Genomic DNA, 19,927 nt, shown 5'->3' on the forward strand with positions numbered 1-19,927 from the left:
CGTTGAAAATAAGACAAATTGTATATATCGCCGTTACATTAACCGCATTTAATTGATCCCTTGACAAAAGCTTCACTTCGCATAGATTCCAACATGTGCACTGAATCTGCTGTTTTTTTTTTGCTTATTAATGTGGTCGTTACTGCAAGGCCACATTGCAGATTTGAAAACAAAGTTCAATAAATTCGTTTGTTGCAGTATAAAAATATGCGTAGATCATTAATTAATTAATTTAATTATGGAGTTTTACGTGCCAAAACCACTTTCTGGTTATGAGGCACGCCGTAGTGGAGGACTCCGGAAATTTCGACCACCTGGGGTTCTTTAACATGCACCTAAATCTAAGTACACGAGTGTTTTCGCATTTCGCCCCCATCGAAATGCGGCCGCCGTGGCCGGGATTCGATCCCGCGACCTCGTACTCAGCAGCCCAACACCATAGCCACTGAGCAACCACGGCGGGTGTAGATCATTGCGATTGCAACACCAGAACTAGATACAAACATGCACACTATATGATGCTGAAAGATATCCCAGTGCGGACTGCCCTGCCTGTGGACTTAGGGCAACATTGGACCATGTGTTGTGGGAGTGTGAAGCCATCGGCTCCTCCTTCAGCGAAGATAGGTGGGCTGCGCTCTTGGGCAGCCCCGAACTCAACGACCAAACCCTGGCCGTCCAGAGTGCCCGCGATCGGGCCGTCAAGCTGGGCTTGGCGGTCCCTACGTGGGACTAGCCGGGTGGCGCGGGGTCTTCCCTGCGTCTTCTCTGGACCAAAATAAAGTTACTTCACTCACTCACTCATATCATGCAGACAAAGGCTCAAGACAAACTCCGGAATGTTTGCATCCTGATACTTATGAAAGTGAACAGTTTCTAGCCATGGCTGCCAATGAGAGGGAGAAAGAAAACTTAATTGTGTTCGTGGAACAAAAACGCATTGATAAGCTTAGAGATATTGCCACATCCTCTATGGTCGCCGCGGGTATGTGCCAGGCGATGAAAATGACGCTGAAGTAGCGCGCGAGTAGAAAAACAGAGACGACAACGACGTCACGTGGACTATGGTGATAAAGTGCTTTTACACGTGTAACAAGTGTAACACGTGTTTTACACGTGTTACACTTATAAAGTACTGCTATACTGTTACACTTATAAAGTACAATGGCCCCATTGGCTTCGGCAATGGGGCCATTGTCACAGCTCATTGCACCTGCATGGCTGGGCTGGGTGAAGCGTGCTCACACATCGGAGCAACACTGCTTTCTGTTGAAACAGCTGTGCGAATTAGAGATGCCAGAATGTGCACATAAAAAAGCAACGTGTGTCTGCCAGCGCATAATTCACACGCACAGTATAAGCGCCTGAAAGACATCGATTTCTCGTCTTTTCAACAAAACAGAAACAAATGGAGAGCATGAATCCTGACTCAAATGCTATGGATACAGATGGTCATACAGAAGCAAGACTACCAGTGACACCACCACCAACAGACGAAGAGCTGAAGCAGTTCTATGCGAATGTGGCACAATCAGGCGTAAGGCCAGCACTCTTTATTACACACCCAAAGTACAGTGGGCTCTTTCAGCCACCGTGACAAAGAGAACCGCACCTTCTGCGCAATCTGGAATGTGCAGAGGCGTGTTCCGAGGACCTGCCTGCACTAACTACACGTGCAGAAAAGTTCCTCGCGGAGCTCACAGTAAGCCAACAAATGGTTGAGCATGTTGAAGGCACAACAAGAAATCAAGAAAAATGCCAAAAGTGGTATGCATATTGAGCTGGTCGCATCACTCCACCAATTATGAAGAATGTGTGCACAACAACAGTTAGTAAACATTCTGTAAGCCTGGTAAAGACAATTTGTTATCCTGAACAGCTTGGGGTCTTCAGCACGAAACTGATGCACTGCACCGCTATGGGCAAGAAATGATGAAGCGCTTATTGACTTCACAAATCACAGGGCAGGTGTGTACCTAAGCTCTACACAACCATACCTCAGCAAGTCCAGATGCTTCTATTGAATGCACTTACTGTGGAAAAGGCACTGTTGAGGTTAAGTGCCCATACATCGTGGCTACTAAGGAGATACAGAGTGCACTGAATACCAACAACTTTTGCCTCGAGCACACCAATGGCGTCCTGCGCTTGAAGCGGACACATGCATATTATTTTCAAGTGCAGATTCAGGTGGCTATGTGTCGTGTTGCATATTGTGATTTTGTCGTCTGGACGCCACAATCCTTGCACATAGAGAGATTGAAGAGGGACGATACCTTTTTAGAAAAGATATTACCATCTGCAAGAGAGTTTTTCACTCATATCATCTTGCTAGAGCTCTTTGCACAGTACTTCACTAGGAGAAACAAGGTATCCACCAGCAGCCTTGACAAAATAGTTTCTGCTACTGCCAGGGTCCCGAAGCAGGGAAAATGCTGGCATGCGATGGTTCTTGATGTAAGTACAAGTGGTTCTACTATACATGTCTCGAAATAAGACGTGCTCCAAAACAAAAGTTATGGCTTTGCCAAGAATGTGCCACCAGCGCCAGCAGCCAAGGACACAAATAGACAGAAGCCACAGCCAGTGTGGGGGTAAACACAGTCAGTCGTACTGTACGTCTCTCTTAACTAAGCTAGAAAAGGACCATGTCCTTCAATATTTTCATATCCTTACTGGGAAAAGCAGTTCCAATAACAACTGTGCTACCTGTGTGTTTTTTCGTAGCAGGTTACCTAATAAATGCTTGCATTACTTGGCTTTTTTATATCCTAGTAATAATGTGTGTGTAGAGTATGATCTGTGCATATGGCATTTCAATTTGTTGCCTTGTGTTGGAATGTTGTGTATGTCTCTTTTGTCTCCTCCATTCTATTCAGCTAATCAGGTAGTTATATGCTGGACTTTTTTGACACATTTGACTGCATTATTTGTAAACTGTTCTCTTCTTTTGGCTACTATTGTATTAACTATTATTAGGCGGTGTCTGGATTTCAACGTTATCCTATATTGCACTGTTACATGCCATCCTTGAATACTGCGAATGTTTTCTCCCTTTTTATGACCTTATAAATGCTGTGCTTTATAAGTGTGTCTGCTTTATGATTTGATATCGCATGAGCTTGGCAGTATAGTTAATAAAATTGCCCAACAGCACCTGCATATTTTGTTTATTTGTGGTACCATCAGCACTTATCGTGAAGGACAGAGAGGGGTGGAACTACACATTCTGATGTAAAACATACAAAATACATTGGCACAAAGTATAAAATGATACACTGAGCAATAACTTCAGAACCAGGATAGGACATAAAACAGCAATAATAGACATAAAATGATATTGCATAGAGCAGTACAGACATGTACAGGAAGCAGTAATAATAAAACGAAACAACCATGAAGAACATGTGCATAACAAACTTGCATCAGAGATGAGAGCATTACGTAATATTTCAGAGTGCTGCTTAACGGGTTGTCTACACACTAGTTGTTGGCATAAATGAAAGCGAGTAACTGAAAATTAAAGTAGTGTTTCTGCCTTGTCACAACAACCTTTTCTAAACACAATGACTTGGCATTAAACCAGACCCTTGTTTTCAGGCAAACTAATGCATGCAGCTTCAATAGCAATTATTTCCATGTAGGCTGCTGTAACGGTACATAAGGAGTATTTGAAGCTAAAACGTATATCGCATGCTGTTGTATGAGCTTAGATATTACACAAGCAGTACTTTAGGCAGTATTTTAGAAACATTCTATCAGAATATTGCTGTGCATAAATCTGATTTGATCTTGCCTTTGTGATTTCGGAATAAGCATTTGTGCTAATGGTGCCCCAAGATATAATAAATCTGAGCAGTAGCACTTGAACACTATCCGCGAAGCTAAACACTTGTTCTGTAATAAAAATCTTCGTCACATGATACCAGATAAGCTGCAAAAATTCCGGCACATTGTAAATCCTCAATCACACAGACCAATCAGTATTCCAAATGAAATAGGGGATCCCTCATCAGACTGACTGTGTCAATGTGGTTAACGCAACTTTTTCGTCTGTTTTCACCGACGATTCCAACAAGCCTCTTCCAGATTTTTCCTGCGCAAGCTATGCCAGAGATGCCTGACATCTTTTCGGTAAATGTTATCAGAACTTTAATAGATAACCTCAAGTTGTCGCCATCTGCTGACCTTGACAAACTAACTTCTAAGCTCCTAAAAACGTTACAATTATTTCGGCTTCTTTTTAACCTTGAAAATTTCCAGTCATTAACCACACGCAACCTACTATCTGAGTGGGGGGTCGGAAAGGTCATTCCGGTCTACAATTGTAACAGAGATTGGCCACTGAACTACCGTGCAATTTCCATTACAAGCATCCCTTAGAAAATCATTAGACATGTTTTATTCTCTCACATAATGGATTTTCTCAACTCACAAGATTTTATTCATTAATCGCTCGCAGTACAGTTTCAGTAAAAGACTGTCATGAGAAACTCAATTGGGCATCTTTCATAGCTTACATTTAAATTCTGCTACTAATACTACACAGACTGATGCAATTTTTCTTCACTTTGCTAAAGCCTTCAACAAAGTTACTCATCAACGGGTACCTTTGAAGCTTCAACACCTTAACTTTCACCCCAATGTCCTAAGATGTATTAAACAATTTCTCTCTAATCGCTCACACTTTGCGCAAATAAACAAGAATGCTTCTAGTCCACTTCCACTGATATCAGGCATTCCACAGGGTTCTGTGTTTGGTAACCTCCTTAATATATGTTAATGATCTGCCTCTTTGTGTATCTAAACATATCTAAACTGGTAGTTCCAAATCAAAAGTACACTGCCAATGCCAGTTGCGAAAAGAATCCTGCTAGCATGCACAAATGACAGCAAAAAGGTTTCTCTATACAATTCTGCAACAGGGACTGAATTATGTAGCTGCTCCTGTATTCTCGGGAACGACGGAAGGGCACAAATTTGTGAGAGCGCAGCACACTGTGACAATCTTGTCCAGTGTTGCGTACTCATCCCCTTGCTTACACATGACAAAGTCGATTGGTTGAATAGATTTCTTAATAGTGAATTTGTTACGTACTAAGCCGCTCAGCCTTTCGACATGGATCCTTACATTCGGTAACTTCCGTGTGCGAGCAACATCAAGTGCTGAAAGTTTACTTTTACCTTTCGTGAATGCAGGGATGTTCAATTTTGCACAATACAGGCCCACACTGTCGCCAATGTCAAACCCTCGGTCTGCCAAAACACCGTCCCCTTGCGTTAATTTGTCGAGTATGCCGCATTGCTCAGCGATATGTTTATCAGTTGCCCTTCCATCCCAGCCTTCAGATATAAATGTAATTACACCTTGGGGGGATATTCCTATTAAGAATTTCGCAGTATTGCTCCCCTTGTATTGAGACCATGCTTCACTTCTGGGTAGCAACGAGGATGGCCTTTAAATCTTGATTTCAAAACAGTCAAGTACGACTGCTACTTTTGCCACAAATGAATCTACAAATGCTTGCGGCATTCTTTGCTGTATTGCCTTCCTTGATGGCCATACTATCTGTGATCTAAGCCTCCAAAATGCAGCATGGAGCCATTTCTCCAGGATCCTGCTTGCAGTGGTCTGCGAAACACCAAATCTGTAAGCAAGATCCTGGAGAGGAAAGTTCCACTTCAACTTCATCAAAAAAAGAACAAACTCCTGAAATTTAGGCAAGCTATTTTGGGGCGTGTGGTTTACCACCACTTCAATACGAATAAAAATTGCCATCAAAATCAAGAAATTTGATACCCCTGTGTAAAAATCATTTAGCCATTGTCATCACGGAGTGATGCCTCTGTTATCGCCAGCTGCTCCTTCTGCTTCCCTGGCTCTCGAAGCTCAGTGGCAAGCCTCTGGTTGTCTGCATTGAAGGAGTTCAGTGTTGTTTTTAACCGCCTTGCTTGCTCTGTTGATATCTCAAGGTCGGACGCGAGCCTTTGCTTGTCCACCTCGATGCTCGCAATGTCGTTCATTGTTAGATCTGTCTGGGTGACAGGAACTGCAAGAATTAAAAGGAAAGCGTGTTAGTTTTTATTCCAAGGAAGTTGAAACAAAAGGACCTCACTGCCAGGCAGGCTGCTAGTACAAACCTTTGTTGATGCCATGGTCAGCCGAACAGCTTGGGGATTGGCGCTCATGGGATGTACAATCCATGGTTGACGCACTGCGAAGTCCAGACCCGCTGCTACAATCTAGCTGGAGTGCATCCACGCTAGTAGCATATGAAGTTTCGCCAGTGGTACTTGTACTTGCGGCGTTGGTCTTCCTGGAACGTCTCATGCGGCGGTTGTAGTACTCGGTCAATTCACCTGCTGAGGGACCGTCGCATCCGTGACCCAAGAGCTGTGAAGGCACCCAGTCGGGGTTCCCGTCATCCATCAATGCTGAGGGCTTCCCTGCAAACCACATGAGGCGACGCATATTTATGACATCGCAAGTACTCAAACGCGGTATATTCACCAACGGATCGACAAAACTTTCGGCACGCATCTCCGCAAAGCACAGTAATGTGCTCGCCGAGCCCGGCGGGCTGTGTCGGGTGTAAACTCTCAGCTAGCAGATTCTGTACGATCGTAATTAAGCTATAATTAAGCTATATTGAAATACATAGTAGTTCGCTTATCTGAGATGAAATGACGACGGTGCACACGAATGTTGTCGAGGTTCTTCAAATCCTGGCGGTTTATACGCGCAAGCCACTCGCGTCGCTCTTTTTCCGACATCTGTCTGGTCCTTTCGCATTGCCAGGTTATGACTTTCGGCAGGTGAAACATTCCCGTTCCCAAGTCTTTGTTATCTGGCTTGCCAGACGAACTGCTGCGGCTGCGGCAGCCGTACATAGCACATATAGTCATGATATCGCGCAGCAGGGCACACCTACAGTCGGAACTAGCAGAGCATCACGTGCATACAAAAGCCAGCGGCCTATAGGTTCCCCAAGATGGCGCCGCCGTCAACCGGAAGTCGCGGAGTACCCTTGAATGACGTACGTGCATACTATGTATATCACGCCGGACGGTTTATGCCCTTTGTATGTATATGCCCTTTCTATGCATATCACGCCGGACGGTTTATGCCCTTAAGTCATGCCCTTTGGCCTATGCTGTGCTCCTGCGACATTTTAACATATAATGGACTGTCTTCTGCGAGGGTACATTGGACCACCTGTCTCTTAGCTTGACAACGTTATTGTTTTTCTCCCACGTTCGGCACCACCTTACCCGACTCGGTGCCTTTTTTGCAGTCTTCCGAAAAGCCGGCCTCCACGTGAACACCTTGAAGTGTCGATTCGGGCACCGTCAGATTAGCGTGTTGGGACACCTCGTTGACGCATCCGGTGTCTAACCAGATCCGGAAGAAGTTCGCGCCTTACGCAGTTTCCCTGTGCCACGTTCTGCCTCTGACGTTCGCTGCTTCGTCGGCCTTTGTTCTTACTTTCGCCGTTTAGTCAAAAACTTCGCCTACGTTGCTCGCCCTTCACTGATCTAATGAACAGGCCATTCTCATGGGGCCCGGAGCAGGCTCACGCGTTCGCCGCTCTCAGAATTTCTGACCACTTCTCCGATACTTGCCCAGTTTGAGATCTGCACCGACCGAAGTCCACACTGACGCAAGCGACCACTGCATCGGCGATGTTCTCGCCCAATAAGAGAATGGTACCGAGTGCGTGATCGCTTAGGCCAGCCGCCTGTTTTCACCTGCCGAGAGAAATTACTCCATCACTGAGCGAGAGTGCTTGGCTTTAGTTTGGGCTGTCGCCAAGTTCTGACCATATTTGTACGGCCGCATGTTTTCCGTCGTTACACACCACCACGCACTCTGTTGACTGTCTTCCCTCCAGGACCTGACAAGACTACTTGGTCGCTGGGCTCTGCGGCTCCAGGAATTTTCGTTTGTTGTCAACTACAAGTATAGATGTCTGCACAAGGACGCTGACTGCCTCTCCCGTCGCCCCGTGGATCCTCTCGAGCCTGCTGCGCATCATCCGGTGACCTGCGTGATAGCTTTTACTGACGTGACCGACATGCGCGCTAAACAACAACGCGACGAATCCTTACATTCCATCATCGCCGGAGTGCAATCCGGCAGCACTGACGCCACGTGCCGCATCTTCGTTCTGCACGACGGCATCCTCTACCGCCGCAATAACAACCCTGACGGCCCTGAGTTGCTCCTTGTCCTTCCTCGTCACCTGCGATCCGTTGCTCTCGAACAACTTCACCATGCACCAACGGCGGGACACCTTGGTGTTTTGGGTACATACGACCGCGTACGACGCCTGTTCTTCTGGACCGGTCTCTACCGCTTCGAGCGTCGTTATGCCGCAACTTGCGAATTGTGTCCGCGCCGGAATAAACTTCCCTTGCCACCTGCCGAACAACTCCATCCAATTGAAGTTCCCTCTCAACCGTTCATTCGCGTAGGCCTTGACCTGCTTGGCCCTAGAGGGAATAAGTGGGAATAAGTGGATCGGCGCCGCTACTTATTACGCGATAACAAAAGCGTTGCCGACTAGTTGCGCAACAGACGTCGCCGATTTTCTCCTCCACAACGTCATTGTCCACCACAGTGCACCTCGACAGTTACTTACAGACCGCGGCGGCTCGTTCTTGTCTCCAGTTGTCGACGACCTCCTCCGCTCTCGTGCCACTGAGCACAAGCTGTCCACCGCCTACCACCCACAAAGGAACGGTCTTACGGAACGTCTTAACCGAACAATCGCAGAGATGCTGTCGCTGTACGTCTCCAACGATCACCGCGACTGGAACGCCAGGCGGACCTACGTGACGTTCGCGTATAACTCGTCCCTACACGACACCACAAGATATTCACCCTTTTATCTTTTGTATGGTCGTGACCCCACATTGCCGTTTGACACCATCATCCCTTCTGTGCCACGTGTTGCAACTGAGTACGCTCACGAAGTCATCGATCGCGCTCACATAACACGATCTCGTTTATTAGCCTCGCAGCATATACAAAAAGAGTGCTATGACCGGTGCCATCGCGATGTTAAGTTCGCGCCAGGTGCTTCGGGGCTCCTTTGGTCACCATGTCGTCGGGTTGCCCTCTCCCAGAAGCTTCTCTCTCGCTACACAGGGCCTTACGAAGTCCTACGTCGAGTTAGCGACGTAAGTTACGAGGTTGCGCCGCTACAGTTTGATGCATCCTAAAATCCGACGCCTGTTGAAGTCGTCCACGTTTCACTGCTGAAGCCATACATCGCTCGCAATTCTTGGCCTACCATGCGCCGAGACAGCAATTCACCACCCGGGGGTCCTGTTACGGAAGGATGCCTGCTGTGTGTTTTGGTGGCCAGGCATCTGAACTACTCTGACTGATGTGTGTGTATATATATATATATATATATATATATATATATATATATATATGAAGTTGAAGTTTATTTTCCTTAAAAGATGAAAGAGGGAACTGCGGCAAAAGACGGTAAAGCCTGACGAGGTCACAGTTCCCCAAAACAGCCGATACAGCAGTGAGCCACACAGATATAAATATTAAGATAGTATGATAGTGCAAAATACATTGCATCAAAACAACATTGCATCACATACATTGCATCATAGTATGATAGTGAACAAACTACATTTCATGAAACGACAGTATTACCGTGAAAAATATTACTTTTAATACAAAAACAGTGCGCCATAAATCAAAGGCAGTGTATAAACATGGCATGATGTCGATAAAGAACACACATAAACAAGTTGATACGAAAACAAGAGATGCTTCGCTAAGTAAAAAACTGAAATTATATTGAGTCAGTGCTAATTAGTAACTTTCTTGTGTCTTTCTTAAATTTGTTCTTAGGAAGATCAAACATGACGCTTAAAGATGGCTTATTGAGAACAACTGTAATCTGGTAATCGAGCTTTTCTTTGCCGTAATTCCTCCTCGTTTGAGGGACCAAGTTTCTGTGTTGCCGAAGGGGATATTTAGAAGGAGGGCGGTTTGGAGCAATAGAATACAAACAATTACGATGGATGTACTGTAACAGGCGATATATGGAAACATGGTTTGCTTTAAGTAAATTATGCTTATGATACAGCGGTAATGTTGGTAGGTTTTCGGGCCTACCATGGTAACCCTCAATAGCCCGCAATGCCTTCTTTAGCAAAAGCAATAACTTCTGTAGATTACTTATTGTTGTAGTGCCCCAGACCAGTGCACAATAGGACAATTTGGAAAAAAAATAGTGCATAGTATATGGACACCTTTAGGGAAACGGGCAAGAGATCGCTGATCCGGTAAAGACAACCTATTGTTTTACTGAGATCCGTAAGAAGTTTTGAAATATGTATGTTCCATGATGATTGTTCATTAAACCAGACACTAAGAAATTTCTGAGTTGTTACCTGTTGCAGTTTTATGTTGGCGTATATTAGGTTAAGTGTGTAATTGAACAGAGGCATTAATAGGTCTGAAAATTATGTACCTCGTTTTTGACAAGTTTAAACTAAACTTATTCACCTGCATCCAAGCGTATAATTTTACCAAATAAGCGTTCACGATAGTTTCTAATTCCGGCAGAGTACGTGATGTGAATGAAAAAAATATTTGTATCGGCAGCGTACATAACCAAATCAGCAGAATCAGGTATGTTACAGATGTCGTTTATATACAATAAAAACAAAACTGGACCTAGTACCGACACTGCGGAACCCCTTGGGTAAAGCGCAAACGGTCCGAAACAAAATTATTTCATTTAACGAATTGTGTTCTTTTATTTAAGTAACTTTTCAGCAGGTTCAGAGCTATATATATATATATATATATATATATATATTGCAAATAAAGTTTCCTATACTCCCAACAACCCCGTAACATATTTTCGTAATACAATTCTTCAAGTGCTAATCCGCTGAATATTATTTTTATGTTCCCAAGTGTCTCGCAAGGAAGCGGGTTATGCCTCGATCTTGGCAAAATAACGGAAATAGCAGCTCTGCAATTCTGAAAGGAAACGTGCACACTGTACTTTTGAGTTATGTTAAATTGCCCGTGTTAATAATTCGACATCGAATATGATAAATGCACTTCCAGTTGTTTTCATTACTCATATAAGATGCACTGTTTCAACCTCGTACCTTTAAAGTCAGCAGATGATCCGAGTGTTCTCTAGTAACTAGAAAACGACGAGTACAAAGACCAGGGAAGGGTTCAGAGCATGAACGTTTCACTGGTCACGCGCACCTACGAGGTTTAGTCAACCTGCGGTCAAAACTCTAGCGAAAGCTTCGCGCCGGCTCCGCTCTGTCCATAGAGAAAGACATTCAAAAAGAGCGGACACTCGCATAGAGGCAAGCGGCCTCAGGCAAAATTTATGTTGCGCACCAAGCGGGTGGGAGTAACTCCTCCCGGTTTAGGTTTTAGGAGGGCGCCTTTTGAACAGTAGCTGGCAAGCGCTACGCCGGGTGCGTAGTCGGGGCCCTTTCTTTTTCTGCTTCTGCTGCTCAATCGTGCGCGGTCTTAGTGCGGAATCGTTTATTTAATTAAAATGGTTGCGAACCGTCTTTACTAGCCTCCATCGAATCTGTGCCGCGTGATATGTGACAATGTCGACGGAAAACGCCTTGTAAATGAGGAAATGTTTATTTCGCTCTATGTAAATGCTCTTTTCGGGCTGTTTTGTGCGTTCATTCAACGTTGCGGCACCAGGTAAGCAGCAGTAGTTCCGGTGCAAAGCTCCGCTGGACGGCATCAGCAGAAAAAAGTTAATTACAACGATACGTCATTTTGGTATTTAGCCCTCATAGGAATACTGCATGTAAAGGGGAAACATGACAATGGGGTGAATGGGCGACATTACAAACAAAAGCAATAAGCTTTTACATACATGGCGATGGAAATACCCTATAAATTTCAAGCTGCACTTCAAATAATTAAGAAAACATCTGATATCCATGTATTCCGCCATCTCGGGCATTATTTTCTGCACTCTAAGAGCACAAATGCGCGGGAGAACGCGTTTCCAAAACAGCTTGTCTTCAGCCGACGCGATAGTACGCTACATACACAGAGGTGGCCACTACACAGGCTCTCAGCCAGACCATGCTAGACACTCGCAGAATGGCTTCTACTCGCACTCACGATAAATGCGTGGGTGCAAAGCCTGTTTTAGAGCGCAGCTCTTTGGCGTCCGTTCCTGGGTTTCGCGTCGTCGTCGGCGTCGTCGTCGGCCTCGTAACCAGCTCCGCCCCCCTTTCATCCCCCCAGCGCTAGCAGCGACCGACTGATACCGCTGGATGCCGCTGACGCCGCTAGAGAGTCAAGATAACGTGACTGCATAGAACACCGTCGCCGCCATGCAGAAAGAGGAGGAAAGGGTCCCCCCCCTTTGTTCTTGTGTGGCGGATAGCTGGGGTTGACTCACTATCGCCGTCAGCGGCATCAGTCAGTCGCTGCTATCTCTTCCCTCCTCCCTTTATCGTGTTGTCCGCTTGCTGCGCGCGCTTCTGCCCCCATCGTTTGCCGCTGGGTGTACACGCCGCCCCCCTCCGCTTCCGCTTACTGCTGGTTGCTCTCGACGGCGGCGATGAGCCTCCGCTTCGGCGGCGCGAACTGCAGGGGTCTTCTCGGCGGCGGCGATGAGCTTCTGCTTCAGCCTCGCTTACTGCTGGTTGCTCATAGAAAGCGTCGCAAACATCTCCCAGTGCGAGTCATTAACTCAAATTAACTATGCCAGGACGGCCAAGCTGTGTTTCAAAAACTGTGTCACAAGTCTCGGTTCCTGCAGTAAAAGCCAAAATTGCCTGAAATGCGTCGCAGACTGTCGAACAAGATTTGTCACCTTGCCGCAGTCCAATAGTGCAGTGGTGCCGTGTCGAAGTGCAGAAGGAACGCAAGAATACGCCGGCAGCCCAGACAAACACGCCACATCCAAAGGGGACGGGTCACCGAACAGGCGAACTTGACATGCACAACCGGCGTCGGTGGCTTCGGTGGCCTGTATGGCGCATGACGCATGTATCTTTCGGGCCAGGCGTACCGCTAGCTTGTTGCTAAGTAACGCAAGAAAAATCTGTCGCAAAGTATAAGTTCCTTCATATGCAAAACCTTTTAGTTTTATCGGCAAAGAATAAAACAAAAACGTTGTCTGTAAGCTTATTTCACACTCCTTTTTTTCCGATGCTCGCGTCAACTAACGGATTGGGAATAACACTAGCCGTGACGTATTCCTGTTGCCAATTTTCGCCGAGCGTCTTCTCTTCTTGAATTTCTTTCTCTATGCTCTGTCAACGTCCACTGTGGCGCCACGCCTAACATACAACACGCCGTATATATATATATATATATATATATATAATATATATATATATATATATATATATAATATATATAAATTATATATATATATATATATATATATATATATATATATATATACACACACACTGCGTGTTGCTAGTTTATTCGCCTGTGTGGCGGCAGACTGCGCGAATAGAACCAATGGCGCTGCCGTTTCTTAAACCGCCGTATTCAAGTACGAGCCTTAAACTTGACTGACAACTTATGAACGAAAAAGTTCGCCTATGAAAGCACAAGAAAAATATAAGTTCGGGAGCAGTTTCAGAAACGGCACTTAAGGCGCACTTATGCAAGTCTTACTTTTCTGGTTAAGTAACGCGCATGGGGACGAGGGTAGAAAAGGTTTAATTCTTGTTTTATTAACTGAAGCATGAATAAATGATCGTAAGTTAATATATGCTAACGCTGTGCGTAAATCCCTACAGGCTTTACAAAGTAGCGTTGCGCAATAAGCTAAATAAATAGGGCAAACGATTGTCGGCTTGTCTTTTTTCGTCTGGACTGGACACAACTAGCACCTGTTAAACTGCTCTTTCGATATATTCCCGTCTACACCTGTTTGTTGGTTGTGTACCTCGTGTGTGGCTTGTTCTCGCTTTTTTCTACTGTTTTTCTGCGCCCTACGTACGTTCACCGAGTTGTAATCATATGTTTCGAGTGCTTTGTTTGCTGTGGACAAGAAGAAGGTGAACTTCTCCGAAGAGGAGCGCGGTCAGCTCATCGACCTCAACAGCATTTGGAAGCTTTAGGGGTTCGCCGAACTACCGCAGAGCGATTATACGTGAAGCACGGCTTATTATTCGTGATACTGACATACAGCTGGCTGTGAAACATTCACAAGATCAACGGTCATGATGTAAAACGTTGCTGCGCCGTAGAATCGCAGCCCACGAGAAGTTAAAGCACCGGCGGGGGGGGGGGGGGGGGTTCAAACTTTATTTAGTGAAGTCCAAAAATGAAAAGAAAAAAGTTATGATGCCGCCGCTCCGTGGGTGGCCTTCAGGCTGCCGTCGTGGCCTCCAGGGGCCGTATTCTGAAACATTCGCCTTACGCGAAAGTCACATTCGATTAAGCAGTCAGCGACTGCTTAATCATGACGTCAGTCGCCACCGCCCTCGAACGCTTCACATCGCATGAAAGATAGCGCCCGGTGAGTGCAGAGCGGCTCGGGTGTTTTGTTTTTGAGTGTAGTGGCCGCAGAACGGGCTCTGCGCATTCATTACGTTTGGTTACGGCCGCTTTAAGTAAAATAAATTGAATAAGGAAGTGTGGAATGCTTAATTTTATATTAATCAATGAATATCGCCCAGAAACAACGCGTGTAAGACGCCACCAAAGAGGCTACTATAAACTACCACCTATCTATTCTCTACTGCACGCCACCGCCAACTGAACGCCAAGAGACGCCAAAAGACATGTTCTTTTATTCAATATATGTTGAGAGCACCCATCGACACCATGGCGTTAAAACGACGTAGGCCGGAACTACTAGATGGCGCTGTTTTTTTCCGGTTTTCCTAAAATCGCCAATCAGCTCGCGCCGTTGGCGGAGGCGTGGCCAGGGCAATAGTTTCGCGGAAGGCAAACGTTTCAAAATACGGGCCCTGATCATGCCTGGCGGCGTCTTCCGCTTTCCAGATCGTTAGCCGTAGCTGGCCATCCGGCTAGGAGCTGGCCAAAGCAGCCCCCCACAGCAACGGACTAGTTACGTGCCAAGGTGCAGGGGGAGAATGTTTCGGGCATGAATAGAGAATATGAGCATAGTCTGCTCGTGGATGTCTGCAGAGCGTGCATTCGGATGAGAAGGCACCGGGGTGAATACGGGCAAGTCGGGCAGGAGAGGAGAAAGTGTGGACCTGTAAATGGCGCCATGTGTTCTGTTGGAGCTTAGACAGGGATTTGTTAGGGGGATGGAGGGATAGGCTAGAGTTGCGGTAATGAAAGGTGATGTCATGGAAGGTCAGGAGAAAGTCACGTGTGTCCATCCTGACCTGGAGGGGGCCAGCTCGCCCTGTCATCTCGCGAGCGATGGAACTTGCCGCCTCGCTGCCAGGGTGCCCCGCGTGAGCCGGAACCCAGAAGAGTTGGATACGCCGAGAAGAAGGCGGGGAGTGGTCAAGGATGCTGAGCGCAAAGGCAGAGATGCGACCCTTCGCAAAGTTGTGGACTGCAGCTTTGGTGCCGCTGAATATTAAACGGGCCGAGGTAGTGGCAATGGCGGGCGCAATAGCTGCTTCCTCTGCGGCAGTGGAGGTGGGGGCAGGTATAGTGGCAACGGTGAGAGGAGAAACTGTATGGGAAGTGGTGTCAAAGGCGTAGGCGGAGTGGGATTTGTATGGCGCCGCATCGACATACACAGCGTTGGACTGTGTGCCGTACTGGCGCCCAAGGGTGGAGGCGCGCGCAGAGCTGTGGGTGGGGTGATGCTCAGGGTGTATATACGTACGAAGAGGGTTGACAGTGAGAATGGAAGATGCAGAGGAGGGTAAAGGGTGGCTAACATAGGCGAAGGACACAGGAATAAGCGGAGGGAAGAGAGAAGGGCTCTGCCAGAGGGGGTATGAGAAAGGCGGTCGATTTGTGCCGTGCGATTTGTGCCGTGCCTCCACAAGCTCTGAAAGAGTTTTGTGGACGCCGATCGGCAGCACACGAGAAGTGGGGGTGTAGGTGTGGAGCGCAAGGGCCGACTGGTAGGCTTGGCGGATGAGACAGTTCACCTTGTCTTCCTCGGTGCAAGAGACAAAGAGATAGGGGAGGGAGTAGACAAAGCCGCTGAGAAAGAAGACCTGGGCAATACAAATCCCACTCCGCCTACGCCTTTGACACCACTTCCCATAGAGTTTCTCCTCTCACCGTTGCCACTATACCTGCCCTCACCTCCACTGCCGCAGAGGAAGCAGCTATTGCGCCCGCCATTGCCACTACCTCGGCCCGTTTAATATTCAGCGGCACCAAAGCTGCAGTCCACAACTTTGCGAAGGGTCGCATCTCTGCCTTTGCGCTCAGCATCCTTGACCACTCCCCGCCTTCTTCTCATCGTATCCAACTCTTCTGGGTTCCGGCTCACGCGGGGCACCCTGGCAGCGAGGCGGCAAGTTCCATCGCTCGCGAGATGACAGGGCGAGCTGGCCCCCTCCAGGTCAGGATGGACACACGTGACTTTCTCCTGACCTTCCATGACATCACCTTTCATTACCGCAACTCTAGCCTATCCCTCCATCCCCCTAACAATTCCCTGTCTAAGCTCCAACAGAACACATGGCGCCATTTACAGGTCCACACTTTCTCCTCTCCTGCCCGACTTGCCCGTATTCACCCCGGTGCCTTCTCATCCAAATGCACGCTCTGCAGACATCCACGAGCAGACTATGCTCATATTCTCTATTCATGCCCGAAACATTCTCCCCCTGCACCTTGGCACGTAACTAGTCCGTTGCTGTGGGAGGCTGCTTTGGCCAGCTCGTAGCCGGATGGCCAGCTACGGCTAACGATCTGGAAAGCTCCGAGAGCTTACCGAGACAAGAGGGGAGAGAAATGAGGCGGAGGTTTTGGATGTGTATTGATTTGCCAGGTTTGGGGATTAAAGTTACCTTAGCATGGGTCAACTCTAAAGGCAGAGTGCTTTGATGCCAATGTTCGTTAAAGAGGTCAGTGATGGCCTCGAGGGATGGGGTGTCTAGATTACGGAGGGCCTTAGAGATTTGGTCAGCCCCCGGTGTGGAGGTGGTGCGGAGCTTATGCAACACGGCACGAACCACGCGTCAAGCGCAGAATTAGGGGTGCAGTGTAGGAAGGGAGACAGGAAGGGGGGTTGGAGCAGAGATAGCGATCGCGAAGAGCAAGAAGAAAGTCGGAATCAGAGATTGAAGATGAGTGGAAAGGGTGCGTCACGTCCCTGCGGTGTTTGGCTGTGGCATACGATGGGCATGGATGACACTTAGGAGAGCCCACGTTTTCCTCACCCCGAGGTTACCGGCCATGCGCTCGCAGGTCTGGCCCCAGTGCTATGTGGTGAGACAGGAGCAGTGCTATTCCATATCCATTGCCACGCGAGCAAGACGGAGGCGCAGCGAGCGGTTGTGTTTCTGGGACAGCCAGCGGCGGTGCAGGCAGTGATGCGCCTCCCAGAGCTGCAGGAGGCGCCTGTCAGCCGTGTAGGAGTGAGGAGGGATGGGGATGGTGGAGGTGGCAGAGGAAACATCCTGAAGCAAATGGGCGGTCCACTGAGAAAGGTCTGAGACGGAGGTGGGTGCTTGTTGCTGCGATTGGCGAAAACGATCCCAGTCCACCACCTGCACCAGGCGCTCACGGGAAGAAGATAGGGTGGGAAAAGAGAAGGAGACGGACAGGGTATAGTGGTCGCCACCGAGAGAGACCCACGTGTTCGTCCACACCGCGTGCAGGATATTTTTATAGATGGAAAGGTCCGGATTGGTGTTTCGTTGTGCGCTGAAGCTAATGCAGGTGGGGTCTAAGAAATCGTTAAGGACAGACAACTGTTCGTTCTGGACGAAGGTCCATAGCGCCAGATCTTTCTTGCTATTCTTGGGACAGCCCCAACTTACGTGGTGAGCGTTGAAATCCCCCCAAATTAGGAGCGCGTTCCGGCTCGCGCATGAGATGGCGTTGCGCAGAAGTAGGAGGAGGGGAGCTGCAGGTGTGGGAGGACGGCTGTATACATTAACGTCAAAAAGGCTGGCATCCTGCCGCCACCGGGGAAGAAGTTCCAAAAAAGGTGAGCCCACTCCGGAACGTCGAGCGGACGCTCGATTGCCATGCAGGTGCGATGAACTGGCGCGGCAACTTTCAGAGGTGAAGGGTAAGCGAGGTGGAAAGCTGTGTAGTCACGTAGTTTTACTGGGGAGAAGGTTCCTTGAAGGGCGATGACAGCAGGAAGGTAGGAGGGAGAGATGTTTTGGAAGTGGAGCTGCAGCATGTTCTGCTTTGCGTGGGAGTTGCGGCAGTTCCACTGCTACAAGTTGAGGCGCGGGGGTTGTTCTGCTATCTTGAGTTCGGGGTGACCCCGCTGGGGCAGAATGCTTGGGAGATGACGATGAGAGGAGGAGGAGTGAGACATTAATGGTCGTCTAGGTAATATCAGCCTCAAGGGAACTCTGGCGGGCCTCAATTTTGGTCGCGTGGTCGCTAATTTGAGCCATCCGGCTCTGCGTGTCCGTACGCTTAGCTGTAATGGCGGCCATAAGGCATTGTTCATGTGCCTCGAGCAACGAGGCCCTGTAGTGGATGACAGCTTCCATCTCCGGGGTGGGGGCAGGCTAGGTGGCGGAGCGCCTCTTATGTAGAGGGCTGCGGGAGGGAGAGGCGGCACGAGAAGACGCGGTCGAAGACGAGGCGCACATAGGGGCGGGATATGGTTGCAGTGGGAGCGGGGGCGGGTGAGCGACGTGTTGTGGGGTGTGGTGAGGGGAAGAGGTGGGGGCGCGCGAGCAGCACCTGCAGCTGTTCTTTTACTAGGGCAGTCTCCTTGCTATGGGTTGCGATTTGAGCTTTGAGCTGTTCTTTTTCGGGGTCGTGGTGGGAGGCAGCGATCTCCAGCTCACCTGGGAAGCAGTCGATGGGGTGTCTTGCCCTGGTAGAGGTGGAAATGAGACTGAGCGGCGGCGGGGAGTGTGGTAACGGCGTGATAGGGAGCTGGATCGTTGACGGGGGCGGGATGAGCGGGAGTGATGGAGTAGACGAGAAAATGGCCGCGGTTGATAAACTAGGCTACGTCCTCAAAGGGATCGCGGACGACACATTCAGCTTGTTGATCTACGACAATGTTTCCACCTTCGACGTCATTGTTAAGGAATATCACCCCTTCGAGGTGACCGAAAATCACCGCTTCATTCCACAGTTCCCTTGTCTGCCAAACACGGCTGCGATATCATCCGGCGTCTACCTTACAGGTGCGCCCCCCTTCTATAAGAACGTGACGCGTATCGTTCGCCGCGAGCTCGAGGCTGCAAGTCCAGCCCCATTGCATTCAGGCCCACATGACCACACCCCAGACTAATCAGCACCAGTGGTCTCCCTTATTCAGGCACTTGTGCGGCAAACATTTCCCAACCTTTCACTAGGGCGGTACGAATAAACGTACCTACACTGTCATTTAGACCCATTCCTTTAAGGTACCGTAACAAAGCGTTTTATGCATAACGTTCATACATAACTCTAATATTACTACACACGCCAGGCGACGCGAGCTACATTTGGCATGACTCGCATTCGCGACTGCACCGGATTCCTTCTATATTATTCTGGTTAATCTCGCTCACTGCACCGAGGCAAAAGAAAGATCATGGGCGCAGGTGCCTTTAAAGTATATCGACCTAGCGGGGCACTGCTGCGCGTGCCAGTGGAGCTGTCCGTGCAAACACTCCCTGGCACACACCCACACAACTGCCTCGGCGGCCCCAACCTACGCACTGTTCTGCTTCGAGCTTTGATCCCCCCAATGTCGCTTGGGTGCCCGGGAGTTCCTGCGCCGCCTGCTTTATTATAATCGTATATAGGTGCTCTCCTGAGACTTCCGTTTGTCGATTACAT

The 19,927-nt window shown here is 48.2% G+C and overlaps 1 pseudogene; it reads right to left on the reverse strand.

Annotated features, from left to right (window-relative positions):
• Positions 1-1,204: 1,204 nt before the first annotated feature.
• Positions 1,205-5,812, reverse strand: LOC142570570 (uncharacterized; annotated as a pseudogene).
• Positions 5,813-19,927: the final 14,115 nt, after the last annotated feature.

Source organism: Dermacentor variabilis, chromosome 2, assembly GCF_050947875.1.
Source record: "Dermacentor variabilis isolate Ectoservices chromosome 2, ASM5094787v1, whole genome shotgun sequence".
In the NCBI taxonomy this organism is placed as follows: Eukaryota; Metazoa; Arthropoda; class Arachnida; order Ixodida; family Ixodidae; genus Dermacentor; species Dermacentor variabilis.